The sequence below is a fragment of the Emydura macquarii genome, unplaced genomic scaffold (assembly GCF_026122565.2).
Source record: "Emydura macquarii macquarii isolate MOO-44397 ecotype Brisbane River unplaced genomic scaffold, CSIRO-AGI_Emac_v2 contig_2897, whole genome shotgun sequence".
Taxonomy (NCBI): Eukaryota; Metazoa; Chordata; order Testudines; family Chelidae; genus Emydura; species Emydura macquarii.
This window is the reverse complement of record NW_027133034.1, coordinates 18,649,364-18,670,115: the sequence shown is the minus strand read 5'-3', so window position 1 is coordinate 18,670,115 and position 20,752 is coordinate 18,649,364. Positions and strand designations below refer to the sequence as shown.

At 38.4% G+C, this 20,752-nt stretch overlaps 1 long non-coding RNA gene across 1 annotated transcript in view; it reads right to left on the bottom strand.

Moving 5' to 3' along the window:
* Positions 1–18,625, bottom strand: part of LOC137167087 (uncharacterized) — a 40,554-nt gene extending 21,929 nt beyond the window's left edge. The window contains exon 1 of the long non-coding RNA XR_010923984.1: positions 18,530–18,625. This is a non-coding gene — a long non-coding RNA (uncharacterized lncRNA). The remainder of the gene's footprint in view (positions 1–18,529) is intronic.
* Between the last annotated feature and the right edge of the window lie 2,127 nt (positions 18,626–20,752).

Here is a 20,752-nt window from a genome sequence, read left to right as displayed (position 1 = left end):
GCTCAAAACCAAACCACTTTTAAGATTTCAAATGTCAGACTACATATTGACTTTCCCAAGGTGCAGGACTTACACTATACTGTGCTATAAAGAAATTCTCTCTATTTTGTCACAAAATTAATGAACCACTGCCCTCTCCTGGCTAATCACAAGTTGCAAATAATTGTTCTGGTGATGCAAGAAGAAACGTGTCACAGTATGTCTGTGATCTTCTGGGGCTAAAGACAAAGTGTACATATATGTGAATTTCTTGGTACCTGGATGAAGTATTATTGTACAATGCAGAAAATGCGTTAATTTGTGCATGGTGGTAAAAGACCGTGGTCCATACAAGAGCTTGAGATGCTATATGGCACTATTAAAAATGCACAAGGTATCTGAATGTTTTCAAGGGTGATATAGTATTTTTAAAAAGTCATTTTCCTATTTTCCAAATGAGTATGACATGCAGGAACAGTGGTTTCACTGTGAGACACTGGTACAAGTGCAACATTTTCTTTTTAAAAGGAGATAGAGCATTTGATTATGCTATTTAGGCATAGCCTTCATCACCTCTTAGCTGGATTACAGCAACACACTATACCTAGCCTAGGCATGAAGCCATCAGCCCATGGGAAACTCCATCTAACACTGAAACATTCTGTACATCTCCTCAGCAGCACAGGTTACTGTGAGCAAATTAAAGCTGTCCTTCACTCTTTACACTAGCTCCCTATAGAATATCAAATCAAGTTCAAGATCTTAATCCTTATATTCAACGTGATTCATGGCTGTACTTTGCTGAGATCTAGGGTTCGTAATTTGAGATTTTTGTAACAAGAAAAGAGCAGCTGAACGAGGAAGTGCCCACACAAGCAGTTTATTCAAGCAGCACCCAAGCTGTGAGAGTTACAAATCTTAGACTATTGTTACAAGACTGAAAGCTGTTGGAAATTAGGTGCTTACCACAAAGAGGATGGGGAGGCCCATTTTCCACCCTAATAAGCGAGTTGCAACCAGGGAGCCGACTCCCCGGGGTATCCACTAGCACCTCTACGGATCCACGGATAGCCTCAGGCAGGGCGGCACCCGAGGGTCCCTAATATACTCCTTTCCCCAATCCTAGCAATAAGCTCATCGGTTACATCTCAATCCACTCAGAGATTGGGTCTTAACACTTGTTACTTTCAGTCCTATTGGCAGTTAGCTAGGGACCAATCCTTAATAAGCTGCGGTTAGTTGTTTACTGCTAAATCTGATCCTTAGCTGGCTTAAACTGGTTCTGTGGTTGGTTTAACTTTTGTTTTTTATCCCGAGGGTATTTCCAAGCTTCGAGGGTACTTTCTCCAGGGGCTTTTCAGCTGCCACAAGTGTGTTTCCAAATCAGGGTCTCAGGAGGCCTACTTTGGTTCATCAAGCCTTCTTCCAATTTCTGTTAGGGCCTAGTCTTGCCATGCTAAGCTGTCCTCATGTTACAATAATCTTGCATGCCCTACATTGGCCTGGGCACAAGATTTCTAAAAGACTGCCTAAAGTTATGGGATGAAGACCATGGTTAACAGCTTTGTTCCTCTGGCACAATGGAACTCTCTACAATAAAGGTAAACTTGTCTGTGTGGGAGGCAGAACTTTCTCAGGAACAGTCCAAGATTGTAGAATGAATTCCCCCCAGGAACTAAGGACCAGCACAGACATCCTCACCTTGCATTCCAAGTGCAAGGTGCATTTCTTTGGCTTTGCCTTCTGTAACATAAATACATAACATATACTGTAGAACCTCAGAGTTACAGACTGACCAGTCAACCACACACCTCATTTGGAACTGGAAGTATACAATCAGGCAGCAGCAAAAACAAACAAACAAAAAAAAGCAAATATAGTACAGTACTGTATTAAACATAAACTACCAAAAAAATAAAGGGAAAGTTTAAAAAAAAAAAAAAGATTTGACAAGGTAAGGAAACTGTTTCTACGCTTGTTTAATTTAAATTAAGATAGTTAAAAGCAGTATTTTTCTTCTGCATAATAAAGTTTCAAAGCTGTTTTAAGTCAATGTTCAGTTGTAAACTTCTGAAAGAACAACCATAACGTTTTGTTCAGAGTTACCAACATTTCAGAGTTACCAACAACTTCTATTCCCAAGATGTTTGTAACTCTGAAGTTCTATTGTAGATTTAAAAAACGCCTACTAAAATAAGACACTCCACTGCACATGCTTCTCCCCCTGAGGAGAGGATGAGAGTCAAACAACTTGTGATAGATGTTAGTCATGTTGCAGAATACACTATTGTGATGAGCATGGTACAAGAACCTGTATAGACCAGAATAGCCCGAAAAGCAGAGTGTAGAGTGAATGTCTCTTGGAGCTCCCCAGTGGTCAGATCTAGAGCTCCCACATAGATCTAGTCCTTCCTGGTGTAGCATATTCCACCTCATGTGGCCTGTCACTTCTGCTTGCTAGAGAGTGGGAGATGATGGCTGAAGCATAGCTCTGACTTCTCTCTGCTTCTCTTCCTTTGGAGCATTGGGAATCCCCCGTAAAGAAGTGAGGAAGTAATTCCTAGGAATATGGACTACAATTTTGCCCAGCTTTTACATGAGCTGTGCAAAAATTTAGGACGCTTTCCTCTTCACCACTGTGAAGCCACATAAAGAACAAACAGAATCTGACCTCAAATAAGTATTTCAGGTTTGCATAAGTAGAATGAGTGAATAGGAAGAAATAACTTTTGCAATGTCTTTCAAACGATCTAATGATAGGTCATTCTTTGAAATTATTCAATCAGCTCTGTGACTGACCCAACTGCCCACCTACAGTTATATTTATCTTAAAATTATATTTGTGTTCTTTTATTTATTGTTAGTATTATAATAATATAAAGGTATTAATATAAGTATTTTTGCTGCACTTTGGATTAAAATTTCCCAGCATCTGCCATGTTCAGGATATAATTGTTGACTAGGAGCCATCCAGTATGTGTTTTTGTTATTGACCTTAATATTCTATGGTGTTTTCTCTCAAATGTTAAATGGCTCACAGATGGTTCAGTGACAGTTTCTATTAAGTTATGGTGAAAAAATAAATGAGGTATCTGTAGTTCCAGCATGAAAACATACATTAAAACAGGTAGGTGCTGCTTCTGTAGACTACATGAAGGAGATAAATACATTACCAGTTTATAAATCACTTGAGGGATTCTAGAAATGTAAGCATTAACCAAAGTCTTCATTTGCATAAAAAGTTAGAAAAATAGCAATCTAGTTTTGCATCTTTATATGCTTAAACTATCTTCTTAGTTTCCCTGTTATGAACAGAAGCAGAATCTAGCCCATGGTCTCTTTAGAATAGATTCAGGAAAAAAGGTTAGTTGCCTAAATAGCCAATTTAAATGAAGTGTTTTGGATCAGTGATAATAATGCACTATTTTACTAACAATTTATTAGGAATAAAAATGATCTTGCACTTAGCTACACATTCTTTCATAAATAGGTCACTTAGAATTATTAGTTGCATGCAAAACCACAAAAAGAGTAACATTCTAATGCCTGCTATTGTCAGGGAGGGGAGGAAAACTATTTTCCATCCTATTCAGTCCTAATTTTGTATCTTGGCTCAAGTTACTAACTAATACTCAGTAATGGGATACTGAGCTCTTTGCTAATGGAATGTAAATGTGGAGTCCATGTGCCTGCTTAGAATACCCAATGTTAATAGCATGGTGTGTTTTGTTTTTGGTCTTTGTCATGGCCATTCCTTAATTGCATCTGACAGGGCTTAACAGGATGTCATGGTTTATAAAATCTTGTGAGTTTTTTCATCTCACAGTCTTCGCAGTAATTATCAGATTTTCATTAATTTCTGAACTTTATAGATAACTTTGAGATAAACTCAAGCGACCAAATTCACACTGGGCAAAGTCCCACTGGGTTCAATTCAGTTGCCTGCATAATTGGCATTTGGGAATTTGGCCCTAAAGCAAGGCCTTACCTGGTCTGGCTTTAAGCTCTGCCTTTGCCCCTGCCTCTTCTTCTCAGGAAAGCAAATTTCCTACTACAGTTTTTTCTCAGTAACTCCCCCTTCTTCAGGAAACTGATTTCTTAAAGTTCAAAACAATACAAATCTTCCACGAGCCTTCTTAGATGGCTCACATACTAATGCAGGGTTCTTAATCATATCCCAGTGAGGCTTTCCTTCTCACAGGCTACCTTCTTCTCCAACCTTTTTAGCTGGCTCCTGCTCCCCTGCAGGTCTCTCTCTCTCTCAGCCCTTCTAGCTACAAACTCTAGAGAGTTCCTAAGTTTCCTCACAGGCTCTATCCTTAAAGTTTTGCCCACTCTTCAATGGACCACTTGCTTACAAGTCTGCTCTCCCAGCAATAGCTCTTTACAGCTGAACACAGGTCATATCCCCCAGGAGGTCTGATTCTTAGTCACATGCTTCCCTTATATGACTGTTGTCCTCCATCTGGAGAGGTGAGTTAAGCGTGGCATAGGTGCAGCTGAACCTCAACTCCCTTCAAGGGCCAGCTCACTCTGTGACTGGGACAATGCAACATTCCACATTTGTGTGCCATAACCAGACAAGTCTACTAATTAGACTAGGATGAACAATTCAAAATCAACGATTTATTTGACAAATTTTAGCTCCTGAACAGGACATAAGGCTACCTGTGAGCCAATAACCATTTTCCCAGATCTGTCCATTATTATTAATTGAATCATTTGTCTAAACAAATTACAACCTACAGATTCTCTGCAAATTGAGCTCTATTACTATTCAACATTCATTATTTTTTGTGTGATTGATCACCTAAGTTACATGATGATGTTTGGTTCTATGATTTGATTACACATTTAAACAAGAGAATAATGAATAATCTTAGTTGTGCACAAATGTGCTTGTTTCCATGTGAATATGGATATTCATATGAATAACTGTTCCTCAAGGAGTATTTGTACAAACACAGGTCTTATATGTTTATTAAAAATGAGCTGAAAGATCCAAGAATGCAGCCAAATTTTACACATTTGTTTTCCAATTATTAGACAAACTCTACTTAAAATAGTCTATTTGGAATGTTCACTTTCAGAAGCTGGAGTTCTGCCCCATTTCTTCTTGGGTATATAAAACAAACCCTTTTAAATTCAAAAGTACAACATTCTAGTACTCTTTTACCACACACTCAATCAGAGGCAAAGCTGGGGAAATACAGGACAGGCAATTTGGGACTTGCTGAGGACAGATATAGACACTTGCATGTGCCTGTTCATTCACTCTTCCCTACAATGCCATGTGGGGGAGGAGTAGGGTAACCAGATAACAAGTGTGAAAAATCAGGACGGGGGTGTGGGGTAATAGGTGCCTATATAAGAAAAAGCCCTGAATATTGGGATTGTTCCTATACAATTGGGATATCTGGTCACCTTAGGGAGGAACTACAGGAGAATCTCCACTGTATGATACAATGAGCATATTATCTGTGCATCTTTCTTGTGAAGTTATGAGCAGATCCAGGGGTGATCTAACCTAATCACAGAAGCTAACCACGAAATAATCAAAGTGTTGGTGAGGAAATGCTGGTTTTGTAATATTGCCTACCATTTAGCACGTATTGGGTGTATTATATATTTTTTGTTGTAAGATTAAGTAAATTTCAGGGTGTATAGAGCTCTTGCATAGGCATTTTTTTAATGTTGCTTAAATCTATATAAACAAACAGTTTAGTGTCTGATATACAAATCTGAAAATTCCTTTGTTTTAATTTATATAAGTTTCTAAAGATGATTCTTGTGTCTAGTGTGGAATGAAAGTTTTAATCCATGCACGATGTTTAAAAATCAGAGTGTGATTTAAAAATAAATTGCTACTGCTAACTAGTTAGATTCCTACTAAGCAAAGGCAGCATGCAGTAAAGACAGGTGAGCAGACTGAATACTGCAAAGACAAAACATTCCTTTGAATTCCGTGTAGATGTCAGTTTCACCATGTTTTATTTGCTGTTTATGGGCACTCATGTGAACAGGACTGTGTTTGCATGAATATTGTGGAATAGACACTATACCTGTTTATACCAACAGTTCATTCTCGCCATATTAAGTGTTTATCTTGAAGTCTATGCTCCCAGAGTCAAATGATTATGTGAAAATCTCAGCTTTCATCTTAAAAAAAAAAAAAAAAAATAGGAAAGTTTCTGTGTAACCATGAGGACTAAAAAAAGCTTGAAAACGTGAACCCTAATAGTTCAAAACACAGAAGATTAATAAAAATCCAAATTTATTTATTTTTAAATCTCATGATTTTTGAGCCAATTTCATTATTTTGGAGAATCTGACTCATGATGTTTGAATGCTTGGGGTTAGCCATACTGTACATATACCTGTATTCATATCTGGATATTTGTGTGTGTAAAAGGGTCATTAGTATTCAGATTAATTACTTGCTCTTCTTTATTACTGCACTATTCATTTTTCTTTGCCCCTTATTTCTAGTTTAAAAAATAATTTGGGAATAGAAATAATAGCATGTAAATTTGATGACCAATTACACACCACAAATAAGTAATAACAAGTAGTCAAAGGGAACAGTATGAGAACAGCACATATGCTGAAAATTGTTTGTCTGAACCATATGGCAAATGTTCATGATTAAGAAATACATTCTCAAGAATCAGAATAGTTTACCATCAATTTGTGTAGAAAGGACATACTAAATCAGATAGTATATGCACAATAAATATTATCAGTTTTTGTAATTAAGCTAACAATGATTTATTTGACATCTTACTTTTTGTTGGCAGTGCCTGGGTTAAAATGTTGTTTTTTTTTAAATGGAGTGATATTTGAAATATAGCCTGTGTCACAGCTGTTCCAATTGTGAACTGGGGGAGATTTCTGCCTAATCATTATTTTTCCACTTCACAAATTAAGTTTAGGTAACTGGGCTGATCACTGGTGTTTTAGGCTTCAAATTTTTGGGCCAATAATGCTCAGTCTGATATTTAATTTCTAATGTCAGTGTAATATTCACAATATAATACACAGAACTCTCACAGAATGAGTTAAACATGAAACATATATCCAGACCAATGTGAAACTAAATGTCTTTGCAGCCCCCTGTGCACCAGATTCCTGCAACCTAATAGAGACTATTCAGATCTGACAAAACTACCAATCATTTTTCTGTTAAAAAGAATGCTCTTTGCCAAAGGACCATTCTGGTAGGACAAATATAGATAAATTAAATTTAAGAACCAAACATATCGGATTTGCCACAAATTAATCAAACAACAAAAGAATGACTTGATCAGTCTGTATTAGTTGCTAAAATGCCCTTTCCTAAGCTCTAGGGAAAAGATCTCAGAGCTCATTGGCTTTATTTTATTTACATTATTTTATTTTTGATCATGCAGATGATCAAATCTAGATAAATGCATAAGCAAAATGCCATTGAAGCATTAAGGAGAGAACCAGAAACTAATGTACTGAGGAGTTACAGAAGTGACTCAAATGCTAAGGCTGTAAGACTGCTTCCATTCTAGGCCTGATTTTGAGCCCCTTCCAAATTTAAATAAATAAATAAATAAATAAATAAAAATGTGGCCTGAAATTTTACATGTTTTGTCTCCAAAACTGAAAATAATTTGGGGGAAACTTGAGGTTAACCAGGCAAGCCATTTACAAATTAAGGGCTTAGAAAAATAGCAGTTTTTCATCCTTGGAAAATTGTTGCTTTTTTAAAAAATCCACTCATAACTTGAAAATGTTTTTTCTGTCTACCTACTTCAAACTTGTTTTATATATATGTGCAGTGAAAGCCAGAACATTTTCATACTCAGAATCCCCCTTTTTTTTTTCTCTACAAACATGTATTCTGTAGGATGCATGTAAGATCTTTCCTTTCTGGTACAGAGTTTACTCCAAGTGTGAGATCTGTAAACTCTGCTAGCTAACACAGTTGTCCAAGGAGTCCACAAACACAGTCTGTGCCTGTGCTACTGATATTAGAAACTCCATATTGACTGTTTTGGTGGTTAGACTGTAAATTTTGTAGCAGTCAATGTGGAACTTCTAAACTACACAGTGGTTATTTCTAGACCTTCCAAGCTCTGCAGTGACCTTTATCAGTCTGCAAAACTCCTCAATCAATCATGATCATATAAAAACATCTGTCAGATAAATTCTTGAAAGGCAAATGGGGCTCACGGACTTGACTGGGCCTTCTGGGAAGTACTATAATATAAATATAAAATCATAGCAATTCTATGTAGCCTCTAGTCACCAATCTGGTCACTAAAGAATGAACCACTGGAAAGCTAGGAACTGTACAGAGGCCACATTGCAGCCATATCTTACTTTTTTTTCAGGACAAATGACTGATCAACTATTAAAAAAAACAAAATAACCCCCAAAAATACCTTGGAGACTACACGTTAGAATATACATTTAGGTCCAGCCTAGAGACGCTTTCAGTAGTAGTCAACTAAACATGTTTATTTCTACTTTCCTTTTATTTTGTTATTTATTTTTCTCTATAATGTGCCAGTATATTATTTCATTTTAATCTACTTGAACTAGGCATATGAAAAGTTAGGATCAAATTTTGATCTGACCTCAGAGGCGTTTCTCTGGATTTACACTGGAGTATGAGATCAAAATCAGGCCCTAAAATGGAGCAGGTACAGACAGGCATCTCAGGGAGAGAAACTGAACTTTTATAATAAATAATACATCCACCTTTATCCTGAACAAAAATGTGCAGCCTTCATTCCAGCAATTAACATAATACCCCAGTGTGTATTCATATGCAGATTTAATTTTTGATGTCTGCATAAAAATTAATACATTTAAAACAGTTAACAGATCAACCATTCACACACATTTTCCTAAATATTTTGGTAAACCTTTCTCGCATTTATCATTTGCAGCCTGACACTGTACCTCACCTACTTTACACGCACCAATGCAAAACCACCTACAGAACTACTTTTAATATAATTGATTAAAGCAACATACATGAACTGACGACTAATTTTAAATAATTAGTCCCAGAGTATTCATAAACTGTTCAGGATCACAGTAGGCTGTGAGGTGGAAGGGAGGTAGGTAAGGATGAAAGAGAGTTAAATGTAAATGCGGTGCCCATTGACTTAACTGTTCATTCCCTTGCTTTCTAGGGTTTGTGTTGGTGGGAAATGCAGCCTAGCAGCAACCTTGACTCAATTTTAAAATGTTCTGTTTCAGAATACAAAATGTATTTCTTTATATCTTATGTTATTTGTCCTTCAAATTCTTGTATCTTAGTTTCCATTTTCCATTTACTTTTCAAAGTCTTGGTTCATTCTGTCACTTTGCATATTCTTTCATTTTCAGAAGACAAGTTTTTGACCTGGATGAACTCTTGTTCCTTATTTAACTGTGCAATTTTATTTCTCACCTTTCTTAGCCTTTTTATATTTTTCTTCTGGGTATTTCTACTTTCTGTAAATTCTAATATGGCATTTAAAAACAGCCTTTATTTTGACCTGGATGGATTTCAATTAACTAATTTTTCCCTTTCAGACTGTTTCAGTCTTACCTCTCTTTTAAAACCCTTTATTGAACATACTAATGTATCAGTAAAATATTTATAGCTATTTTTACCAGCAACATGTTATTTTACCAGCAATTGCTGCATGAGCAGTAACACTGTATGTCACTCAAGTTATTTTTTCTGTATTGCTGGCTGGATCTGATCTTCAGGAGGCAGATGAGATTAAAAATAAGAGCAGGGAAAGGAAGGGGAACATCTCACTAACTGATCTTTTTATGTTGCAAGTGGAGATGTGTCTCTACAAGCTATTCATCATCTACGAAGGGGATGTTCACACCTACCAGGAACTGGACAGGAGGAGTAACAGGGTAGCTCAGGTCTGCCTGCAACAGGGGACTCTGACAAAGGAGAACACTATGGCCCTGATGATGAGTAATGAACCTGACTTCATCCATATATGGTTTGGAGTGGCCAAGCTGAGCTGTTTGGTGGCTTTCCTCAACTTCAGCGTTTGCTCCAGATTCCTCCTGCATTGTGTTAATAACTTCAGCACAAAATCATTACGAAAGGAGCAGGTAAATCCTGTGTGATTTGTGAATTATTGTTAATTTTCAGAGCAGTTGTGGGTTGCATACACAAAGATGTCACAGGACAAGGAGGATTATAGTTTAGTTGCGACTTCATCTTGCTAATCTTCCAATTCTTCAAGCAAAAAAAAAAAAAAAGTGGATTTTAAAGCTGCATAAGTGTACATAAATTAAATTAAACCTTGCCTAGAGTGGGGATTTGCCCCAATTACAACAATTAGCAAAGCTGTACCAGTAGAGCCCCGCATGGAAACAGGCAAATCTTCTATTTCCACCATTAGAACTTATCCCAGGGTATCAAGCATGGATTGGCTCCCTCCATATAAATAGTAGCTTTCTCTCTCTACATTAACGGTTTTGCCGTTACTGCCCTACTGATTGCTGATCACTGTAATTAGGGGTCCTCAGCTCACAGTCAGAGACACTTCCATGCACTCTGCATAATAGTGGGACCCACATCCACAGTAAGGCAGAAAACTGTAAACTTCTACATATCACCAAATACTCTGACTCCAAATTCTACCTCTCAGTGATTGCTTTCCTCTCGGTTTATACATTAATTGGCTTCCACTTCAAACACAAACTCACCTGTAACTGGGTATGCTGAATCAGGTGCTGACTCAGCACACCTTGGCACTCAAATCACCATTATTCATTAATTGGGGCCTTAATTGAAGGCAGTTGTCAGAGGGTGTCAATTAACTGAGTAGCTATACATCTGAGGGGCTAATTGGGTAGAAGTAATCCCTCCCCAGTAGCTGGGACCATGTAAGTAGACAGGAAGGAAGCTAGGAGTTTTCTCACCTCTGAAATGTGAGATGAGGAGACAGAGGGAGTTGCTTTCCTTTATCTTTCATCCCAATGCTTGGAATAGGAAGTGTAGGTAAATAGACTGGAGGAACCAACTGAGGAGCATTCCCAGTCCTTTAAGGGGGAACAGGATAGATGGAGTTCTGCCTACTCTGTACACTGAGAAAGGAAGAAGTCCATAGGTATGTGGAGCCCCTGTATGTTCCAGGAGATGAGGGACTGGAGAAAGAGATCCAATCAGAGCGGATTTCTCTATGGAAGAGTTAAAAAACCCACAATGCTCAGGGAACACCCATAGAATCAGTAGGTCTGCTTGTAATAGGGCCTTTAGTTTACTACAAAATTATTGACAAACTGGAGCAAGTGCAAAGAGCAGAAATTATGGCTAGGAAGCTAGAGCCATTGATCTTCAGGACTGTAAGAGGTAAACATGTATGGCTTGGCAAAAGAATGCCTAAGGGGAAGTTTGTACATATCTGAAAGGCATAAACACCAAGAAAGGAGTGGAATTAATTAGTTTTGTCCCCTTTTAGTATGCTAAGAGATAAAATTAAGATATGGAAACTTAGTTTGATTATCATTGGACAAAGAAAATGTACCATACTAGAAAATGTACCGTAAGGCACAATCCTGCAGTGACAGGGAGGTGGATTGGTTTATCTAGTTAGAAATTAGTGATGGAAAAGACTAAGAGCCATATTCTCTACTGGCCAGTGGGAGTACCACTCCATTGATTTCACAAAGGCTCATTTCCATTACAGAAGCAGGGATTTTTCTACCCACAAATTGCATATATGGATTTAGAAGCATTTTGAGGCCACCTTAAAAATGTGGTCCCAAAGTAAAGTGGCTTGGAGGAATAAATAAAGGTTTGGGTGTCCAGAGGACCTGAATTATAATTCTGGTCCTGCCACTGACTTATTGGGCAACTCAGTTCACTTTTCTGTTCCTGTCTCCCTATCTATAAAATGGGGATAATACATACTCTGCTGAATAGTTTAGCATTACATCACATACTGTTGTTTCACATGTGTTTTGTGGGGATTAATTGGTTAGTCTGCACTGTGCTTTGGACATTTAAAGCACTACATAATGCTAAATTTGATTTAAAATGAAAGCCTATATTTTAGTGTAATCAAGGAAGTGCCCTTTCCAAGAAAAAGCCCAAGAAAGGGGCTCTGAGAAATCTCTAAATTGGTGATCTTTCCAAATTATTCCATCAGACCATGTGGCTGGGATTTGCAATCCAGGGTCATCTGTACAATTGAAGTAGATTGACTGTATACATATCTAGGTGTGCAGTTCTAGGGTGGATGATCTGGACCTCAACTATAATTATTTAAATACATGTGCTATTGTTTCTTTAACCCAACAGACTGTGTAGGCACCTTGGAGGAGTTTATTTTTCAGTACTTGGAAAATAATAGCATCTGGCTAATGAACAATAGTTTTTCTTTCTAACATGTTGGCACTTCACTGGACAAACTAGAAAATGCCCCTGATGATTTTCTCACCTGATCTCGGAGCTACAATTGGCATAATGAACTCAGACATGTACATTTTCACATCAGGAGGTTGGTGAGGTTGTGCCATTAATATAAGATTATAATTTAAAATTCATCATTATAATAGCCACCAAGATAGACTGACAGGCAGATAAAGAGTGCAGTTTGCAATAAGGAAATTGGTGTGTGTTTGGTGGGGGAACAATGCATTCGTTCACTTATGACCATAATACATTTTGGACCATCTTCTCCCCTAGTGTAAGCAAACGTGGTTCCATTCAAGTCAATAGAGTTTTGCCCACTTACACCAGGGTTTTTCAAGAGTTTTTCCCCAGTGTTCAGAATATATAATGAAGCTGGATACTGGGATCTCTGTGGAGGAAAAGAGTAATCCTTTCTCCCCCACCAAAGTCTGAGCTGAGGTTTATTCTAGCCCACTGCCTATACCCCTGGGTGTGGTGTACCTGCACAGGTGGGCTCCGCGCTGTACAAGCTGTGCACAAACCCAACAAAAAACCTTCTAATTCCTGCTCTGTGGGAGGAAGGCTCCCTGTCTTCCTCTGTGGATGTGGATCTGTACTGGTTCTACTATATATGGGGTCTTCCTCACCAAACATGGGAGCAGGCAGGAATTATAGCTTTAAAGATCAAAGGGCCAGAGAAGAGAGACTAAGAATGAGTCCCATTGCTCAAACAAGAAGGACAGTGCAACATCCACCTGTTACCCCTTATAGAGGAAAATGGATGCTGGAGGGGAATGCCTGCATCACAAACTGCTACCAGGTAGTAGGGAGCAGGGGTATTCTGTAAGGAATGGTGTGGATAACACAGTAGAGTATTCTAGGGACGATTATCTGAACCTGAGCTCTGAACATTTTGTTCACCACTATTTACAGCCCAACTTTATCTCTTTCCCCTCCTTCATCTTCCAGTGAAGTAAAAATGCTACAACTTTGATATCACAATCATTTCCATGGCAACAGATTTCCAAAAAAACTGCTGAAATCATAGTTCTGGAACCATGAGACACAGAACCATGAGACATAGAAGCTGAGATGAGAAGGTATAGTTCTTTGAGCATAAAACTCTCCATAACTGGGAGAATATAGAACACTTCTGACAGAAAAGTTCCAGAAGGTTAGTCATGTTAGTCCAGTGGTTCTTAACCTGAGTTCGATCGAACCCCAGGGTTCGGTGAGTCAGTCTCAGGGGTTCGGCGGAGGTGTGTGTGTGTCCATTCCGTTCACCAGGGTTGCCAGGTGCATTAATATACTTTTGGCATTCACACAATACTTTTATGGCATTTTCAATGTTTCACCATAAGAAACTGAAGGATATTGACGAATATTTATGGAAATTCTAAAATTTGTTGCGTAATTTATGGCAAAAAATGCCATGCATGGCACGACCTGGCAGCCCTGCCGTTCACCCCACTCGTATGATTCGTGACGTCACGCTCCGCATGGCCATCATTGGCTGCTCGCTTGGCCTTGATATCTGTGCTGCAGAGAACTTGGTCGCTCAGTAGTTGACTTGTGACTGTCGTGATTGTACGTCATTTGTGATTTCCTTTTTAATATTCCAATCCCTTCGTACTATGTCGAGCAAAAAAAGAAAGTGGTCGGACGAATACGTACAATATGGATTCACGTGTATAACGGAATGTGATGGGAGTCAGCGTCCTCAATGCATGATTTGCAATGCCAAGTTGAGCAATTCTAGTCTAGCACCGGCAAAACTAAGGGAACACTTCCTAAAGCTGCATGGAAATGGGAAATACAAGAACACAACGCTTGCTGAATTCAAGGTGAAGAGAGCCAGATTCGATGAAAGGGCTACTCTGCCTGTTCTCGGCTTTGTACCCATCGACAAACCGATCTTAACAGCATCATACGAAGTTGCGTACCTGATCGCAAAGCAGGGAAAACCACACACCATTGGTGAAATACTTGTAAAACCAGCTGCGTTGAAGATGGCGAATATCATGCTGGGAAAAGCTGCTGAAAATAAGTTGTCCCAAATTCCTCTTTCAAATGACACCATCAGCAGCAGAATAGATGACATGAGCAATGACATCTTGGCTCAAGTAGTTGCAGATCTGATATCAAGCCCAGCAAAATTCAGCCTCCAACTCGACGAGACCACCGATGTTTCCAATCTAAGCCAGCTTGTTGTATTTGTGCGCTATGTGAAAGACGACATGATAAAGGAAGATTTTTTATTTTGTAAGCCTCTTACAACAACAACTAAGGCAGCCAACGTGAAGAAACTTGTGAATGATTTCTTCAGAGACAATGATCTTTCGTGGGATATGGTTTCTGCAATTTGTTCGGATGGAGCTCCAGCCATGCCGGGATGAAACTCTGGTTTTGGTGCGCTGGTGAAAGTCGATGCTCCACACATCATTGTTACGCACTGTGTTCTGCACAGGCATGCGTTGGCAACAAAAACCTTGCCTCCAAAACTGGCAGAAGTATTAAAAATTGTAGTGGAATGTGTGAACTATGTGCGAAATAGTGCTCTGAAGCACCGCATCTTCAAAGAGCTGTGTAATGAAATGGGCTCTGAATTCGAGGTACTTCTGTACCATTCTAACATTCGGTGGTTATCCCGGGGAAAGGTGCTGAATCGTGTTTTTGCCATGTGTTTGGAATTAGCCCTGTTTTTGCGAGAGCACCAACACTGTCATGCAGATTGCTTCGAAAATTCTGAGTTCATTCTCATTTTGGCGTACATGGCCGATATCTTCAATGCTCTCAATCAACAGATGCAGGGGGTGGAGTCAACATCATCGAAGCGGAAGAAAACCTGAAGGCTTTTCAAAAAAAGCTACCGTTATGGAAACGACGAACAGAGAATGATAACTTCGCAAACTTTCCCCTGCTGGACAACTGTGTAAGTAAGATCGAAGACGTGTCTGGAAACGGAGACATTTCTGTACCTGGGGAACTGAAGCAAGCAATTGCCATGCACTTAGATGAGCTCGCAAAGTCTCTCGACAGATACTTCCCCACCAGAGAGTCATATCCAGCATGGGTGAGACAGCCGTTCACGTTTAGTGTTTCGACAGCAGATGTCAATGATGAGTACCTCGACGAAATCATTGAACTTCAGCAGAGCCAGGTTCAACAGCAGCTCTTCAGAACCACAACGCTCTCAACCTTTTGGTGTCATCAAATCGTACCATACCCTCTTATTGCTAAGAAAGCCCTTGAGATACTCATACCATTTGTTACAACATATCTTTGCGAGCAATCCTTTTCGAGGATGGTAGACATAAAAACGAAGAAAAGGAACAGACTTTGTTGCGAAAATGATATGAGAGTGGCACTTGCCAAGGTGAAGCTGTGCATTTCTGAACTTGTCTCTGAAAGGCAACAGCAAAAGTCACATTGATTTGCAGTAAATATTCATTGAGTTATGTTTTTGTTTTTGTGTGACATTCATGTTTTGTTGGTTTTGTTCTTTGAACACAGTGATTTTATGTGCAACTGATGCATGGTTCATTTTGTGCACTAATAAAATATATATATCTATGTTTTGAATTTGAAAAAAAAAAATTTTTATTTTTCCAACTATGAAGGGTTCGGTGAATGCACGTATGAAACTTGCGGGGTTCAGTACCTCCAACAAGGTTAAGAACCACTGTGTTAGTCTGTATACAGCAAAAACAACAAGAGTTCTGTGGCACTTTAAAGACTAACAAATTTAATTTTAACAGGCACAAGCTTTCGTGAGGCTCAGCTCATCCTATGTTTCTCATTTCTACCTCTGCATCTGACGAAGTGAGCTGAGCCTCATGAAAGCTTATGCCTGCAAAAATTAAATTTGTTAGTCTTTAAAGTGCCACAGAACTCTCGTTTTTTTCTGACAGAAAATGATTCTTGTAAAATCTTTCCTTAATTCTATTCTAGTGTAACAGTCCCGTGAAAACCATTTTCATCACAAACACCAAACATAATTCCATGGTACACAATCATGAAATTAGTAATATGAACAAATAACTGAAATATTATTTATTTCTTCCTTTTCTTATGCCGGGTTTCCAAAAGCTGCTGTCATTAATCATCTAAAAGTACAAAATAGGTCTCTTGTTCAGGGTGGTGCAACTTCAAGAGGATATGTATATCACTCTTTCTTGGTAGCGTATTACTGGTTCTCTTCTTTGTACTGGAAGATGCATTGAATTAGGTAACATTTTTCAGGTGGGAAATTTTATTTATAATGTCTAATGAACTCAGACTGGTTTCACTTATTGAAAACCATTAAAGAGAGAGAGGACAGCCTGAACTATAACTGCAATGTGTTTGTACCTCATACTATGTCAGTATCCTAAGGGAGTAAAACTCCAAATCAAGGTATTCTGATAAATAACTGCTCATTCAAATCAAACTAGCTAATCTTCTCAAAATGCTATCCTGTTGACAAAAGTCTGTCTTAAATTACACCTGTGCAGCCTTACTGATATCATGGCAATGTGCACAGAAGTAGCTAGGTAAGAAAATAAAAACCAGAAATGAAGAAAATAAAACATCTATGGTATATGCAAAGTGGTGAATACTGTATTGTTTTATTGTCTGGTGAATAACTCTTATACTTCCTTTTTTAATGGCACATATAAAGCTAGATTTCCAAAACTTCAATTTACAACAGTGCATTTAAAATTCAAATGTAATTGTTAATTCTGCACCCAATTTTTGTACACATTTATGGCCGTAAAAAGCACAGCTTGGATACAGGTGAGCCCAAATGGCCAGCTATCGGGCTCACAATTACCAAGAGGTTGAATCCATATATCTTGTATTTTTAGAGAAAATTGACCATATTGAAAGATTTATCAACAAGCAGTAGGTTGCATACAGAAGCCAAACTACTCATATACAGTATCTTCAATGAATTTGTAAGAAATTTTATTTGTATGTTAAATTGTATATGAGCCAACCTTTCAGCAATATTTTCTCTCAGGCTTTATACAATAAAACACTTCAATTTCCTAATATACTATCTTTTTTGTTACCATTAACATAATTATAATATCATTCCTTTCAAGAGACTCCTGAAATGTACTTTTCTTATTGCTTTGTCACTGATATCTTTCTCTGTGTGGAATCAAAACCTGAGGTGTAGCTGTAGTTCTTAACAAATATTGAATGGGCCTAGCATTTCCAGGCATGAGGCATGGGTAGCATTAACACTGATTCAGCCACATGGTAAAATATACTCAGTAGATCTAACAAGAACATCTGTTATACCCTATAGCAGAAAGTCTGAAACAAGTATAGAGGGTATCCATGGCATGTGAGGCAGTAAAAGATGCTTGACTGCCAATTCAGCCATTTACATATATATATTATGGAGGCTTTGCCTGGGCTTATGAGTCTCTCAAAAGCCACCTTTGAGAATTATGTCACTAATCCAGCCACCCTGAAATAAGAGGAAAGGAGGCATGTCTGGGTCTTCCCTGCGATCTCCAGCTGCCACAAGGGCTCCTTGGAGCCACTAGTACCCAGCACAACTTAGAAGAGTGCTCCCAAAACTTTGCCTCTCCATAAAGGTTGGAGATCAGTAAATGCTAATGGCCAATTTTTGCCTAGCAAATGTTTTAGGCAAAATATTTTGTCAACTCCACTGGGTTTGCACAGGGTGTAGGTTAAGGCAGAATTTGGCCACAAGAAAGATACATAGATTTATGAAAAAGTAAAGATAGAAGTAGGATGAACTCCTGTGGCAAGGCCTACCAGTGTTTCTATTGGCACAGGAAAGAAAAGGAGACAATTTAGGCAGGCTTTTTGAAGATACAGAGAATGTCACTAAGATCTCAGACTTGATTCTCTTCTCACTTACACCAGTGTAATCAGTAATAAACTAACTAAAATCAATGGAGTAACACCAGATTAAAATTGGTGTGAGAAGAGCATCAGGCCCATACAGCACAATTAATTATTATGAAATATTTAATTAACAATTACTACTATTAGTAGTAGTAGTTGTATTGCAGTAGCCCTAAAGCTTCAGAACAAGGGTCAGGACCTCAATGGAGTAAGCACATATAACAGAACAGTAAATCATGTCTCAAACAGCTTACAATTTAAATAGCTATATTGTAAAGGAATGTTTACCTGGTAGTTTGCAACAGTGACGGAAGATAAACCATTAAGATCTGTTCTCTCTCAATTTCCTCAGTTCTCTTATCCTTTTCCTCAACTAGAAACAACCTGTGTTACAAAGAAGAAATTTGTAGCAATCCAGTTTTGGAGTGACTGTAGAAAATACAATATGACTCTGTTCCTGCATATAGGAGAACTCTGCTCTTTCCTTTGTAACCAGCCCAGAGTGAGTTTTTTTTGTTTGTAATTGCAGTAAATTTTTATAATTTTATCGTATTTTAAAAATAGTATAGATTGGTCACGATTTTCTTAGTATTGTATTCTTTTCTGTAACTATATATGATCCTGCTTCTTATTCCAGTTTTACCACTGTAAATCAGGAGTGACTTAACTAAACTCAGTGGAATTCCACTTGTATGAAACTGGCATAAAGGACAGGAGAATCATGCTCATACACTAGTTTCAATAAGAATTAAAATAGCCCTTCAAAAGGAGCCTTGACTGTTAAACATTTCTTCTGAATTACAATGTAAATAACTAAAGGTTGGACAGTGAGGACCAAAAAAAAAAAAAAAAAAGCAGCATTACCAACAGGATTTAATAACAAAACAAGGATATATAGCAGATTAGAGGATTAACCACATAAAAGTCCAATGTTCCAAATTGGTAACTTATAAGTGGAGATTACTGTATTTTATTTAATGGCTGATAATTAATCTTATGATTTTGCAAATGTTAAATGAGCTAAAAAGAAAGAAAGAAAAAAAAAAAAAAAAAAAGAATTTCCTGAAAACAGTACCCATAGCCACAATATGCCGCTGCTCCATCATGCAGAATATAAAACAATAACCAACCTTTATAAAGTCATAAATCTGGTCATGCAATACAAAGACTTAGTTGAGCTTGGGATAATAGGATTGAAGAACGTGGATCTGAATAAGCAGCTTAACAGTAAATGGGTATTAGTCTCAAATGCAGCCTGACTCCACAGCAGTTGGCCCAAGTATTAGGGACAAAGGAGCAACTAGGCCAGCTCACCAGCTGTCTTGTCTAACTATGTGGTCTGGATGTAGGAGATGGGTCAAGCAAAAAAAGGGACAGTGCAAGTAATCCAAGATTACAGCTGGCCCAAACTCAAGACTGAGCCGATGGTTCCTCAGTAAGTCCGGAAGTCCAGGCATCAAAGACAAGGGAATAACCAAGTAGGCCAGACTAGTGGTGCAAAGAGACTTTGTGTATTAAAGAGTAAGGAGAAAGTGTGTTAACCTGGCCCAACAATAAAGGAGCCTATCAGATGAGATACTGAATGGTAGCAGACACCTCATGAACTGGAGTGGAAAGCAGAAAGACAGGTGGCTCAGCAAGCAGGAATGTGGAGTGTTCCAGGAAAGAGTGAATGAGACTTGTACCATGTCTGTGAGTGAAACTCATATCAGCAGTCTCTGCTCCCAGACAAAATTCAGATTCTATGCTGATGGGTACAATATAAGAACCTGAAGAGTATAGAATAGACCCATGGAATAGGCCTAGTTCCCTGTAGAAACCAGACTTGACCAACCTAACAAACTAGACAGAGAACTCTGTGGGACAGCATCAGTCTACAAGAAGCTTACACTGGAACTGTGCACCCATCAGAATTAATAAGGGTAGAATATAGCACTCCTGTAACACCAAAGACTAAGGGACTGAAACTAGAAGGGACTTGGGGAATATTTCTGCGTAAGCTAAACTTGTGAAATCTACTGTGTCCAACATGTTCTACTGTTGTAGCACTGGCTACTTTTTATGAGTGTTCTAACACAATTTTACCACTGGAGACCATGTGACAGAGAGGAGCCATTTCATTAGTAATTATTTATATGCAGTAACTCCTCCCCATCTTGATCACCATATGGCTCATAATTGTGTTTGATCACATCTGTGTCTGTTGGGTTCAGAAATGAAGAAGAGAGCAGAGCAGGTTGAACAAACCAGGGAAGCATGCACCGCCAGCGCTTGTCACCAGCATTAACAAATGCGAATGACTGATGGTGCTCCCACTATAGTGCACACACTATGTGTATACGTCCCACCACATAAGTAACCACAATGCCAATTGTGGTCAGTCTCCTGACCCCAAATTAAAATGAGAAACTTCTCATATAGGGCGCAATCCTGCAAGGTGCTGAGTACTATGACCTGGTTCAGGAAAGCACATTATTAATTTAAGCATGTTAGTGATCCCTCTGATATCAA